At 32.9% G+C, this 13,666-nt stretch overlaps 1 pseudogene; it reads left to right on the forward strand.

Moving 5' to 3' along the window:
- The first annotated feature begins 11,445 nt into the window (after window positions 1–11,445).
- LOC141502403 (small nuclear ribonucleoprotein E-like) lies at window positions 11,446–11,722 on the forward strand (annotated as a pseudogene).
- Window positions 11,723–13,666: the final 1,944 nt, after the last annotated feature.

Consider the following 13,666-nt stretch of genomic DNA (forward strand, 5'->3'; position numbering starts at 1 on the left):
CAAAATAATTGAAACTCCTCTTTGAAGTGAAATGTTCTAGAAAAATGAAGAAATCTAAAGCAACTGGTTTTTAGTAAGTTGAATAGAGCCTTTAAAAAAATCCCTTTTCACATATACACATACACACACACACACACACACACACAATGCACTTTTCCAAAGAGATGACTTGATTAGTTAGGATGGCAAATTAGATTTGGAAATTTTTAAAGCCATGCACATTTGATCAATTCCAGGAGTGCTATAAAATATTTATCCCTTAATCAGTAACTTAGAGGATAGAATTTAGTGGGACATCAGCTAATTCCAAGAAATTTAAAAAGCACATTTAGATAAAACATTATTCCAGTTGTAATTCATAAGTGTAATCGTATAATTCCAATCAAACTCCATAAGTACAGCTAATTATAAGAGAAATGAGTAAAAAGAGAGAAAGAAATACCATGATGAGTGACAGTGGTGATAACCAGCTGACAAGATCACATGTCAAAGTGGAGCGGCTGGTCTGTGGGAATTAAAAGATCAAATGTCATGACACATGACACCATTCAGCATTGAAGCATGTAATCAGAAGACTAAATGAAGCCTAAAGTTGGAAGAAATATATAGAAAGAGATAGAGTTCAAGAAATTGGCCATAAAATAAGAATCAGAAAGTCTTCTTATCTACTTTGTCAAGCTTCCTCAGTGAAATATTTTAAAGTGTCATAGATTTAGAACTACATATCATTACTCCAACAGCTAATTTTATAGAAATCAGAGACCAAAATCTCAGCAGCTTCTAACATTTGTTTAGGATTTGACTCCCAAACCATTACTGTTTATAATTTTCCCATATTCAATTTAATTGTATGCATTTAATGTATGCATTCAATTTAATTCTTTTTCCTCTCCCAGGAGGTTAGAAGTGAGAGAGTTAAAATTTGAATAGCACATTCTATGTTCTAGGAATTGAACTACACACTCTTATTTATAATATCACATTTGATACTCAAAACAACCCTGCCAAATAGATGTTAATATTATTCACATTTTTCAATGTGAAACTGAGCCAAATAGATTTGAAATGACTTACCCAAGATCTTTCAGTTAGTAATTGTCTGAAGCTAAATTTGAACTCTAGTCTTCCTTATCCAGACCAAGACTATCCTTTGTGACACCAACTTCCTTTAGCAGTCATATTGCTCCCAGTTCTCCATCCTCCACTTGATCTAACATCCTATAAATTCCAACTGGCAATTAAAAATACAGGCTTACCATATCTAACCATTATATATAAGGATATAGCTATATAAAGTTACAGCATTGATTGTAACAATATCCAAGAGAACTGTTAATTCCATGGTAATACTGTTACAAATGGAAAGTACATCCTTCAGCAAACAAAGTTAGACCCCAAAAAACTTTAAATTGGGTCATGTAATCTGCATGATGATTGAAATAAGGATTAACTATAGAGTAATTAAAATTGAATCCACAAAAGAATAAGACAGAAATTGCTAACAATAATGGGGATAAAAACTACTCAAAAAATAAGAATATGTGTGCACTCTCTTCTCATTATGGAGTCAGTCTACTGTTATAATCGATTGAATTTGCACACCCATCATAGATTATCATCACAATGCAAAGACACTAAGGTAAGGAAGCACCTCTCCTGAGTCAGTAAAGCAATTTAAGGGAGAGAAACTTAAGAGTAAGAAGGAAAGTCAGTCAGCCTCCTAGAAATATGAGAAAAAATACTAAAAGACAGAAAAGTTATATAAAAGTATAGCATTTAAGCAGATTAACTTTATAAATAATAAATACAATAGAAAAATAGTTAAAATAATTTTAAAGACTGTAACATTTTGAATAAGAATTATTTTCTAAAGAAAAATGAACCAAAAATGCCTTTTTATAAAATTCTCCAGAATCCTCAGAAATCAAAAAAACAATGAAATAGTACAAATGATAAGTAATTTTTTAAAAATATTGATGGAAATAATCAAAAATCAGAGTTCTTAGAGCAGAAATTTAAAAAGCAAACAAGATAGAAAACTTGGAATACATAATGGAGAATTTCTCCCCAAAAATAGCATTTAAAAGTGAAAATAACAGATTCAGAACTCAAAAATATAATAAGGAAGAAAATCTGCCTGAAGAAAAGTAGAAGACAATGTCTTTTTAGAGAATACATGAAGGGGCACCTAAGTGGCATAGTGGATTGAGCACTAGTCCTAGAATCAGGAGGAACTGAGTTCAAATCTGATCTCAGACACTTAATAATCACATGGTTGTGTGACCTTGGGCAAATCACTTAGCCCCATCACCTTATAAAAAACAAAACAAAAAGAACATATGAATTCTATAAAAGGCAAAAAGGCTAACTTTGAAGAAGATAAATGGAGATAATTCAAAGATGATCGTTCTCCCAGAACATATTTTTTAAAATATGATCAGTTTTATAAAATTTCCCAAAACTTAAACAAATATATTACTGATTAATTAAATCTAGTTGCCTTTAGAAAAAAAATATCATGATTAATGCTACAATACAATTAGAATTTAAATTTCAAAAGCAAAAAATAAATTTTTTGAGCCACCAGGAAGAAATATCAGTTTGAATAACTCAAGTTTTGCCCAGTCATTAGAAATAGTTCTTAAAATAGAATATTCAAAAATTAAACTGCTACCCAAAATAAGTTAGTCTATCAAACCAAAACCATGACAGCACCAAAAATAAATCAATTGGAGGGGGCAGGGCAAGGGGGATGATAGACAGAATAGTGACTTTGCAAAACTCTAAATAAGAAAAACATAATCAAAACATTTATCAAATAATGACTAAGAAATGTTCTTATGTTTATAGGCTAATGTTGAAGAAGAAGAAGAAGAAGAAAGGAAGAAGAGAATAAAGAGGGAATAAAAGGAGGGGGAGGCGAAGGATACCCTATTACAATGCAAGAGTACCATGGGTCCCTAGGGGCAAACAGCACCAAGGATGAGAGTGTCCATCTCTTCAAAAGATGAAATAATCTAGGCTTAAAAAAATAAAAAATCATAGAAGGGCAAAAGATAGGATCAGGCATTATGACCCTTTTAAGATAGGGTCATATCTTAATGCCTGTTCCTATCTTTTGCCCTTCTATGATATTTTGTTTCTTTTAAGATAGAGAGTGACTTTCACAATACAACATGACTTCCTTCATGAATTGCTATTTCTAAAAATGAAGCAAAGTCAAAAGAAGGCCTCACCAAAAGAATAAAAGAAAGAAAAAAAGGAAAGGAAAAGAAAAGAAAAGAAAAGAAAAGAAAAGAAAAGAAAAGAAAAGAAAAGAAAAGAAAAGAAAAGAAAAGAAAAGAAAAGAAAAGAAAAGAAAAGAAAAGAAAAGAAAAGAAAAGAAAAGAAAAGTAAAGAAAAGAAAAGAAAAGAAAAGAAAAGTAAAGAAAAGAAAAGAAAAGAAACAATGAGAAAGGAAAATGAGGAAAAATTTTAATACAATAACAGAAATGATACAGAGGAAGGAGTTTGAAACTGACATCTTAGGAGTTCTATCTGTCATGAGCAGAACATGATGAGTACAGAAGGTAATTTTCACATTCAGTGCCATACCAGTCAAACCATCAAATTCATTCATATTGCTAGGAGCTTGTGGAGGCATGGGTGGGTATAATGAATTGATCTGGAGAAAAAAACATGTTAAGAACCTTAAGAGAAAATGAAAAACAAAAAAGTGGAAAGAAAGGGAGTCCTTTATTACCAGAGCTCAAACAATACTAGAAAGAGACAGAGAAAGAGAGAGAAACAAAAACAGAGACAAGAGAAATACAGAGACAAAGAAAGGCAAAAACAGATACAGAGACAAAACAAAGAGACGCATGTAAGTAAAGAAATACAACAATACAGAGAAGGTTAAAGAAGAGAGAAGAAGAGAGACAGAGAGAATAGAATGGGCATAGGGGTCAGCAAGACCATAGGTCAAATCATTTCAGATACTTCTTAGATGTCTGACTCTAAACAAGTTACTTAACTCAGTTTGCCTCAGTCTCTTCATCTATAAAACAAGCTGGAGAAGGAAATGGAAAACATTTGATATCTTTGTCAAGAAAACTACCAATAGAACACAAAGAGTCATATATAACTGAAAGAACAACACATATGGAAGCAAAGTTTACTAAGGAATGTCTAAGACCAGAAAACTGCTAGGGAAACTGTAAAGCAATTTTGAAGATTTTAGTTTTTATCAGTATCTCACACTGTATACTAACATAAGATTTTATTGGTTACATAACTATAAAGTATATATTATAATCAAATTAGAAGAACAAAGAAGAAATTAACTTTCAATCTCATGAATAGGATAAGAATTCATTATCAAACACGGAATGGAGAGGATCACAGAGATAAAAAGTATAATTCTTCTTGCATATAATTTAAAAGTTCTGTACAAACAAAACCAATTGCAACTAACATCAGAAGGAAAACTGTTTCATTTCCAATTTATATTAGGAAATGATTCACTCTAATAATAAAAGCCATTCCACCAAATGATAGTCATAGAATTTGAATAGGTAGTTCTCAAGGGAAGAAATCCCAAGTTTTATGTATAGTCATGTGAAAAGATAGTCATTAATAACTTGAGAACTTGAGAAAAGCAAATTGAAGCAATTCTAAGGATTTAGCCCACCATCATGAAATGGTGAAAGGTAGCAAAAAAGAAAAAAATTGACAACTGTTGGAAGGAGTGTAGGAAAATAGAAATATTAGTGTATTATATAGTGTGAATTGATCCAGTCCTTCTGGAAACTCTTATCAAAAAGGTACTAAACTGAATATATCCTTTGATTAAGAAATATCATTACAATACACCCCAAATAAATAAAAAAGAAAAGGATCCATATACACTAAATATTTATGTTGACTCTTCTATTGGTGAAAAAAAGCTGAAAACTAAGATGGGATGTCCATTAAGTACGAAACAGATAAAGATATAAGATGATAGATAGATAGATAGATAGATAGATAGATAGATAGATAGATAGATAGATAGATAGATAGATAGATAGATAGATAGATAGATAGATATAGGGTAAATAAATGCAAAGGAATACTATTGCATCTTAAGAAATAAGGAAAGGGACATTTTCATAAAAATCAGAGAAAACTAACTGATACAAAACAAAATGAGGAGAACCATAAGAACATTTTAATTTATAACAACAATATCATAATACTGAATGACTTAAGAATTCTAATCAAAACAAAAATGAAGCATATTTCCTGAGGTCCAATGTTAAAAATGCTACCTACCTTCCAGCAGAGAGGTGATAGACTAAAAATTCAGAATGAAACATTTTTGGATATGGCCAATGTGGGGAATTTTTTGGTTTGACTAAAATTATTTGTTTCAAGAACTTTGTTTTTCTTCTTCAATTTAGTATACTGGGGGTTGGGGGGGAGAAGAAAGAAAAAATAAATGTTCTTCATTTAAAAATGCAATTTAATAAAAAATTAGAGTAAAGGTGTAGCAAGTTAAGCACGGGGGCAACAGTAGAAGGAGGGGTTCAATCCCCAAACAGAGCTGTAAAATAGGATGACTACAATGGGCTGCTGGGAAAGATTAAACTTAGGAGCTAGGTGGTTTTTTGACTCTAGCAATCAGAATGACTTCCCCTGTAAGGGAGAGGGTAAGACGTAGAAACTCAGAAAATTAGCACATCTGGCAGGCTATTTATTTCCCAGGGGAGGTGAAGTATAGAAAAAGAAGTGTAGAAAGTAAAGAAAGTATAGAAAAGAAGAATCTAAAATATTTATGGGTTTGTATACATATCTTTTAAGTCCTTTTGATAGGCTAAAAAAATACTTCCTCCGTATTCAATATCTTATTAACCTAAGCACTTGCATAGAATCTGAGGGTCTTTGTCAATCCATTGTGGATTCCCCGACATGTGTCAAACTCCAATGTTCATAGATTAAAAATCTGACTGGGTTCATAAGCACAATATTGTAGGTATGTAGAAAGTACCAAGACTAATCTAAAAGTTTTGGTTCTGGAGCAAGAGTAGCTTTTTCCCCTAGATTCCATGAACAAAACAAAACAAATGCCATAAGTAGAAAAATTCAGTAAAACAAAAAATTTCTGCCAGAAAATCAAAAACATTTTGCCACATCTCAAAAAGGGAACAAGTTGTGCTACCACTAGATAAAGAACAAAAATAACTTTATAAGAGGAGGACAGTTCAAATAGGTGGCACCATGCCTATAAGCTTAAAGCAGATTTAAGAATGTGGCCTCTTTAGAAGTGAAGAAGACATACTGGATACTCTTAACACATTTTGTTCCATGTTTAGTGTTCCAGGAGAATCATAAATTGTTAAGAATAGGTCTAGCATTCTTTAATTACTAAAGAAAAAGTCATGGATTCAGGAAGCAAGAAGTCAGAACAAAAATCATCCAATACAAACTTTCTTTGCATTTCTGGCCAAAACATTGATCCTCAGTGACCCAGATTCTTTCTAATATTATTGTAAAAATATTCAAGGTGTCTCATAACACCTCTTGTTGTTGCTAATATTGTCTTGAAATCACTTTTCCATATTCTTTATATTAGATATTTATATTTAACATGTGATGAAATATGATATGATAGAACTAGTCTTTCAGGAAGGATGACTTCTGATATTATTGTAAAACTTGCAAAACACTTTACACACCATCTTTTTGTTTTGTCACTGGGAAGTCTTTCCACCAATGAGAAAACAGGACCCTACAAAAGATATATTCACCTACATACACATATAAACTCATACACAAATGAGTATGCACACATGCATGTGCAGTCATATGTAATAATGGATATCTTGTGGCAGGAGGAAACCTGATCTGTTATTCATTAATTTGTGGAACTTATAGCAAATAAAAAAAAAACTCCCTATTTCAATGCAGAACAGCACCTGCAAAGTTTTTAACTTTGAAGAGTTACAGAGCTTTGAGTAGTTAAGTGATTTTCCTAGGATCACACAGTCAAAATCTGTAGGAAGTAAAACTTGAATTCAGGTCTTCCTGTTTCTAAGACCAATCAAATTTCTTTCTACTCTGCCATGTTGCCTTTCTTGTTCAATATACATCTAATAATAATAATAAAATTATGGCTCATAAACAATTTAATTAAAAGATTTAAGCAGAAAAAGTGAATTTAGCCTAATTTTAATTGTCAGTTTAGAGTATTTATTATTGTTTATTGGGGTTTCTTTTTTGTATTTGCACTTTCTTTTACTCTGTTCCTCAGGACATGATCATCAACACAACAGTAAGCTGATGCTTCCTGAAAAGCCTTGGGTAATGGGAAGTATGAAAGATGTGTCTGTGAAAAGAAAATCATGTCAGAAGTAAATTAAACTTCTCTTTTGACAAAGTGACAAGCCTGTTAGATAAGATAGAATCAGCAGATACAATATACCTCAACTTTAATAAGGTTTTTGAGTCTATCTACTATGACATTCTCATTAACAAACCAGTAAGGTAAGCTCTGAACTAAATCAATCAACTTCCTGTGCAAGCACCTAATATTTCTAAGACTTGGAGAATAACAAGGGGGAAAAAAGTAAAAGTTCTACCTGCCCTCAAAGAGCTTGAATTCTCCTGGGGGAGAGAGGGCTGATAACATATTTACAGAGTAAATAAATACAAAGTTGCCTTTATTGGATATATATAATTTCAAAACTTTAGGGAATCTTCCTTGCAAAGAAAATCCTCTTATACTCAGCACTTCCTCTGAAACATAGTTTCAGAGTTATCTATAACAGTTGAAGATTAAATGATTTGACTAAGATAACAGAGTGGGACATGAGCTCAAGTCATCCTTCCTGAAAGACTAGTTCTATCTATTATGTCATATTTCATCACATTCAAAATATAAATCGCTAATATGAAGCATTAAGGAAAGTGATTTCAGGACAATATTAGCAACAAGAGGTATTATGAAGCACCTTGAATGAAAGATTTTGAGTTCCAAGAAAAAGAAATGAGGAGGTGAATTAGGACTTTGTGAGATAAAGCAATAAATAAGTGGTGGAAGGATGTATTAAAAAGCATAGGAGCAAGAATGGTTACATTTGGGGCAAGATGATCTGGAAGCTGGAAGGAAGTGACATGAAAACCTAGTTAAAGATAAGTTAAAAACTCATCAGAGTCCATGGGTAAAGTTCAGATTAATTTTAGGCGTTTGTTTGGAAAGCAGGTTGTGTGGTTTGATTTCCAAATTATGAAGTGAACCAGAGATCTGATAACAAGCAAGCTAGTGTCACATATTTAAATCCAGGGTTCCAAGTCTCAGAATTTAGAATTGGAAAATACCCCAGAGACAGATTTGTCCAATTTCCAGGTTTTCCGGGTTAGGAAATTTGAAGTTCACAAGGGGCTCAGATAAGAAGTCAGTAGAGGATCTAGGATTTTTAACCAAAATCTTCTGACATGGAATCCAACTTAATTACTCCTAGATATACAAGTAGATAAAAAAACAATTTTTAATTCACTAATGAAGTTGGAGACTTTCTTTTATATACACAGTTATTTTTATGGAATACAGTGAATAGAACATATATTTGGAAAACCAATCTTGTCTTTATGAATAACTCAAGATTGAACTGAAGGTGAAATCATAGCTTTATAGATTTAGTACTGGAAGGAATCATTGAGGAATAGTGGTATAGTGTTTAAGTGATTTATCCCAGGTCACATTGACAATAAGTGTGCAGTAGTTTCTGTTGTGCTCTTTCCACTGTACCAAATGAAGGGATATACCAAGTATATACTATACTTAGTGCAGTTGCTGTTGTTTAGAAAACCTTGCTCAGTTTTCCAATTGGGTTTTCCTTGGCAAAGATACTAAAGTGATTTTCTATTTCCTTCTCCAACTCACTTTGCAAATAAGGAACCAAGGCAAACTGAATTAAGTGACATGCCCACAGTCATACAGCTAAGAAGTGACTGAGGCCACATTTGAATTCAGAAAGATGAGCCTTCCTGACTTCAGGTCTGGCACTTTATCCACTGAACCAACTGCCCTACTCAGTGAAATCAGCAATGGATAGCATATACTAATTAACTTTCCTGGTGGAGCTAAGATTTATCTGAACAAGTTAATAATCTAAAGCCATATTAGAGTTCATCTAATCTGAAATAAGTAGGATAGATAAACTCATTTAAAATATAAACATATATACTTCTAATACTTAGGGGAAAAATTTTTTCCATATGAAGATAAATTAGAAAAATGGGCAATCAAAAGAGAGTGTGACAACAGAAACATTAAAAGCGGGATTAATAAAAACTTACATAGCTTCAGTGTGGGGAAAATTATAAAGAAATAAATTTCTTAGCCTCACTAAATTTTTTATTGCCAAAATGCAATAAAATTGTGCATATGCTTTGATTCAGCAATAGCACTCCTGGTATATATCCCAAAGAGATGTTTAAAAAGGGGGGAAGACCCACATGTACAAAAATATTTAAAGAAATTCTTTTGTAATGGCTAAGAATTGAACATTGATGGGACGTCCATCAATTGGAGAAAGGCCGAAAATATTATTCCATATGAATAGGATAAACCATTATTATTTTGTAAGAAATCATGATCTGCCAAACTTTAGAAAAGCCTAAAAAGACTTCATGAGTTGATGCTGCATGAAATGAGCAGAACCAGGAAAACAATGTATACATTAATAGCGATGCAGTGGGATGGATCAATTATGTTGGACACAGATCTGTCTCTGGGATGGATCACATTCTTTTTCAGAAGTCCATCAGAGAAATTACTTCCATATTTCTCCACAGTTGCTGTTTCTGATTGTAATTCCCTCCATCCTTTCCTCCCCACTATTATTTATTATATTGTTTCTCTCCTTTAACTCTGTCTCTCTTCAAAACTGTGCTGTGGAGCAGCCAAGTGGCACAGTGGACAGAGCACCAGCCCTGGAGCCTAAGCCTACATCCCTCCCCAGAGACCCAGCAATCACCCACCCCAGTGATCCCAGACAGGCCACATAATCTACCACCTTGCAAAAAGTAAAAAAAAAAAGTATTTTATTTGACTACTCTCTCCCATGATTTACCCTCTACTCTATCACCTACATCCCCCTCCCCTTCCCCGTCCGTCCTCTTTCTCCAATCCCCATTCTCTTCTTTTCCTCTAGATTTCTATACCCTATTAAGTATGTATGTTGTTTCCTCTGAGCCATTTCCAATGAGAATGAAGGCTCTCTCATTCCCCATCACCTTCTTTCCTTCCACTCCACTGCAAAAGCATTTTCTTGCCTCTATTACATGAAATATCTTAGACCATTTTACCTCTCCTTTCCTTTCTCCCAGTATATTCCCTTTTCACCCACTGACTCCATTTTTACAATATATTAAACCTTCAAATTCAGCTCTCTCCTATGCCTTTTCTATAAATATTCCTTCTAACTGCTGTAATAAATGAGAAGGTTCATATGAGTATTATCAGTATCATCTTCCCATCCAAGAGTATACACAGTTCAACACCCTTAAATCCTTAATAATTTATCCTTCTCATTCACCCCCTCTATGCTTCACCTGAGTCCTGTACTTGAAGATTAAGCTTTCTGTTCAGCTCTGACCATTTCAACAGGATTATATTCCATTTTTAAGAGGCATGCTTTCAAAGATAAAAAAACAGTTCTCTCATGCTTTCCCATTTCCCAGTTGAAGCAGAGTTCTATATTTGCTTCCATGCTTTTTAGCAGGGTATGTCTTCCATGATGTTGTCACCTCTGTTCAACAAGGACAAAAATGGCATCAAGATTGGCTACCCTACTGATGGTAAACTATTTAACTTGAAAAGATTACAAGTGAAGACTAAAGTGGGGGAATGACTTTTTGTTCACAGATGATTGTGAAGTCTCTGAGACCAAGGCATAAGAGAATATGGAATAATCCTCTACCACTTGTGCTAGTTTTGACCTGAAACATCAAGCAAATAGAAATTTTCTAACATTTAGTACCACACAATTAGTAATACTACACTAATAGTTCCACCATTAGAGGAATCATTATTTAAATCAAACAGAGAATGCTATGGATTAAGGTTACTTAACATGACAGGATACATTTTAGGGATATCACATAGATCATGAGGTTGATATACACATTGTCAGAGCTAGCTCAACATTTGGGAAGCTCAGATGGAAAGTGTGAGAGATAAAAGTATTAGGCTGTTGTGCTAACCTCATTTTTGTTTGCCTATAAAACCTGGACAGTCTACCAGTGCCATGCCAGAAAACTCCCCTTCATTTGAATTGTCTTAAGAAGATTCTGAAGAATCTGGCATAATAAGGAACTAGACATTGAGGACCTCTGTTGCACTGAACTACCAAAAATTAAAACACTACTGTGGTGGTTTCCCTAAGGTACACCATGCACAACACTCCATTGTATGCTCCTGCCATGGCATACTGAGGCCAGGGCCAGAGGTGCAGGAAGTGATGGTGCAGTCCATCAACCTCATCTTCAGCTATCTCCAAAATCAGTCCTGAATTCAGGTGTGGCTATATGAGCAAGTAAATATTCAAATAGAAGGCTGCATATTGGTTTCAATGAGTATTTGAATTGTGTATTGGATGATGTAGAGGAGATTCATTCTAAAACAAAGTCAAGAAAACATCTTGGCTGGATCATGCTAAAAGGAGACAACATTACTCTACTACAAAGTGTCTCTAATTAGAAATAGTATATGGTCAATGAAGTTAGAAGACACTCAGAAGGCATTATTTTTTTTCTTAGTTATACTCACAATAGCGCTACACATTTTTTCACATCATTTTGGTCTTTCTTTTATGGTATAACAATAAATTAGCTCTTCTGGGGTTTGTTTCTAGTGAAAAAACATTACTATGTTTTATATCTCCATTGGACTGGCAACAAAGTCATAATACCGAATTTAAGTTTACCTCTATTTTATAGAGAACTTACACAAGATAAGCGATCACCCAGAGGACAGAAGAAGCAAACAAAGGCATTCTCAAGGTTTCAGTTTTGATCCTGAGTTAATTCAAAAAATATATTTTGCTTAATGTTCAACTCTGTAAGTTTAGAACCATGCTCAAATCAATTGCTAAGAAGAAAATATTATACCCCACTTTCATTAAGCAACATTTTTTTCTTTATGACATTAATAGTCATCAATAAATATTCCATTATTTAATAGGATTGCATAAAAAGCTATTAGTTATACAGTTTATATTTAAAATATATATTATATTTAACAAAATTGCAATAAAATTGCAGTATTTTTCTCTTTTTATACTTCTTTTTCTTCTTTTGTTACATTGTTGATTCACTTCTAAGATCCTTTAGTTTTTGAATTCTTGTAAGGAGGATTAGAAAAGGGAAAAGGGAGTTTTAGGGCAAAGAGAAGGGACATTAATAATATACATTAGCCTTACTTGCTTAAGGCTTACAACTTTTTCTATTCTAAATTCCATTGTACAACCCACTGAATGCTAAACCTATCTACATAAACAATTTACATACAGAGCAAAGTTGACAAATAAAAGAATAATCACAGTAAGCTTTTCACGATGAATAGAAATAGTAGAAGACCTCAGTAAAAGAAGATGTGAGGCAGATATCAATTTTTTATTTTAGTTAGAAATCTCCAATCATTGCATATGTAGAAATAGGCTAAAACATTTTTTTCTTAAGTGTCTTGCCAGAATAATCCAGTTCAGAAATTCTTGTGCCAAAATAAATCAAATAATAATAATCAAAAATATCTAAAACCAATCAACATATAAATGTAATCCAATGACATTTTATTTTAGTATCCATCATGACTCTATTCACTCTCTAGAGACTAGTCAGCTTAAAAGATAGAATTTAGATTGTGCCTGCTAAGTGAAGTATTTCCTGATCTCACCCTTCTGCAGTTATGTGTGTATGCATACACACATGTATTTATATGGAGATATGATATATACAAGAATATGTGCTGTACAACATGGGAGTGATGTTCAACCTTGAAGGACTTGCTCATTCCATCAGTGCAACAATTGGGAACAATTTTGGGCTGTCTGCAAAGGAGAGTACCATCTGTATCCAGATAAGGAGCTGTGGAGTTTGAACGAAGTGCAAGGACTATTCCCTTTAATTTAGAAAAAAAACAGATAACTTATTGTCTGATCTTGTCACCTCTTAGATTTCTCTTCTCTTTAAGGATATGACTTCTCTCTCATCACACTCAATTTGGATCAAGGTACAACATGGAAACAAAGTAAAGACTGACAGAGTGCTTTCTGTGGGGGGGGAGGGAAGCAAGATGGGGGAAAATGTAAAACTCAAATAATATCTTTAATAAAAATAAATTTAAATTAAAAAAATATGTGCTGCAAAATTGATGGTTTATTTCATATTATTTTTATCTACTTTATCATAATTATCAATTTTCCACACGCCAAATCAACTAATTAGTTAATCATTAATTGATTTTATTATTACTATTATTGTATATTATTAATTAATGTTTTTAATATATTAACCTATTATGTGTTTCATCAGTCATATATTAAGATGAATAACTCATTGAAAAATAATTATTTTCTATAGAAATTATGAGAAGTAGGGCAGCTATATGGCACAATGGATAGAGCACTGACCCTAGAGTCCAATT

This window comes from Macrotis lagotis, chromosome X, assembly GCF_037893015.1.
Source record: "Macrotis lagotis isolate mMagLag1 chromosome X, bilby.v1.9.chrom.fasta, whole genome shotgun sequence".
Taxonomy (NCBI): domain Eukaryota; kingdom Metazoa; phylum Chordata; class Mammalia; order Peramelemorphia; family Peramelidae; genus Macrotis; species Macrotis lagotis.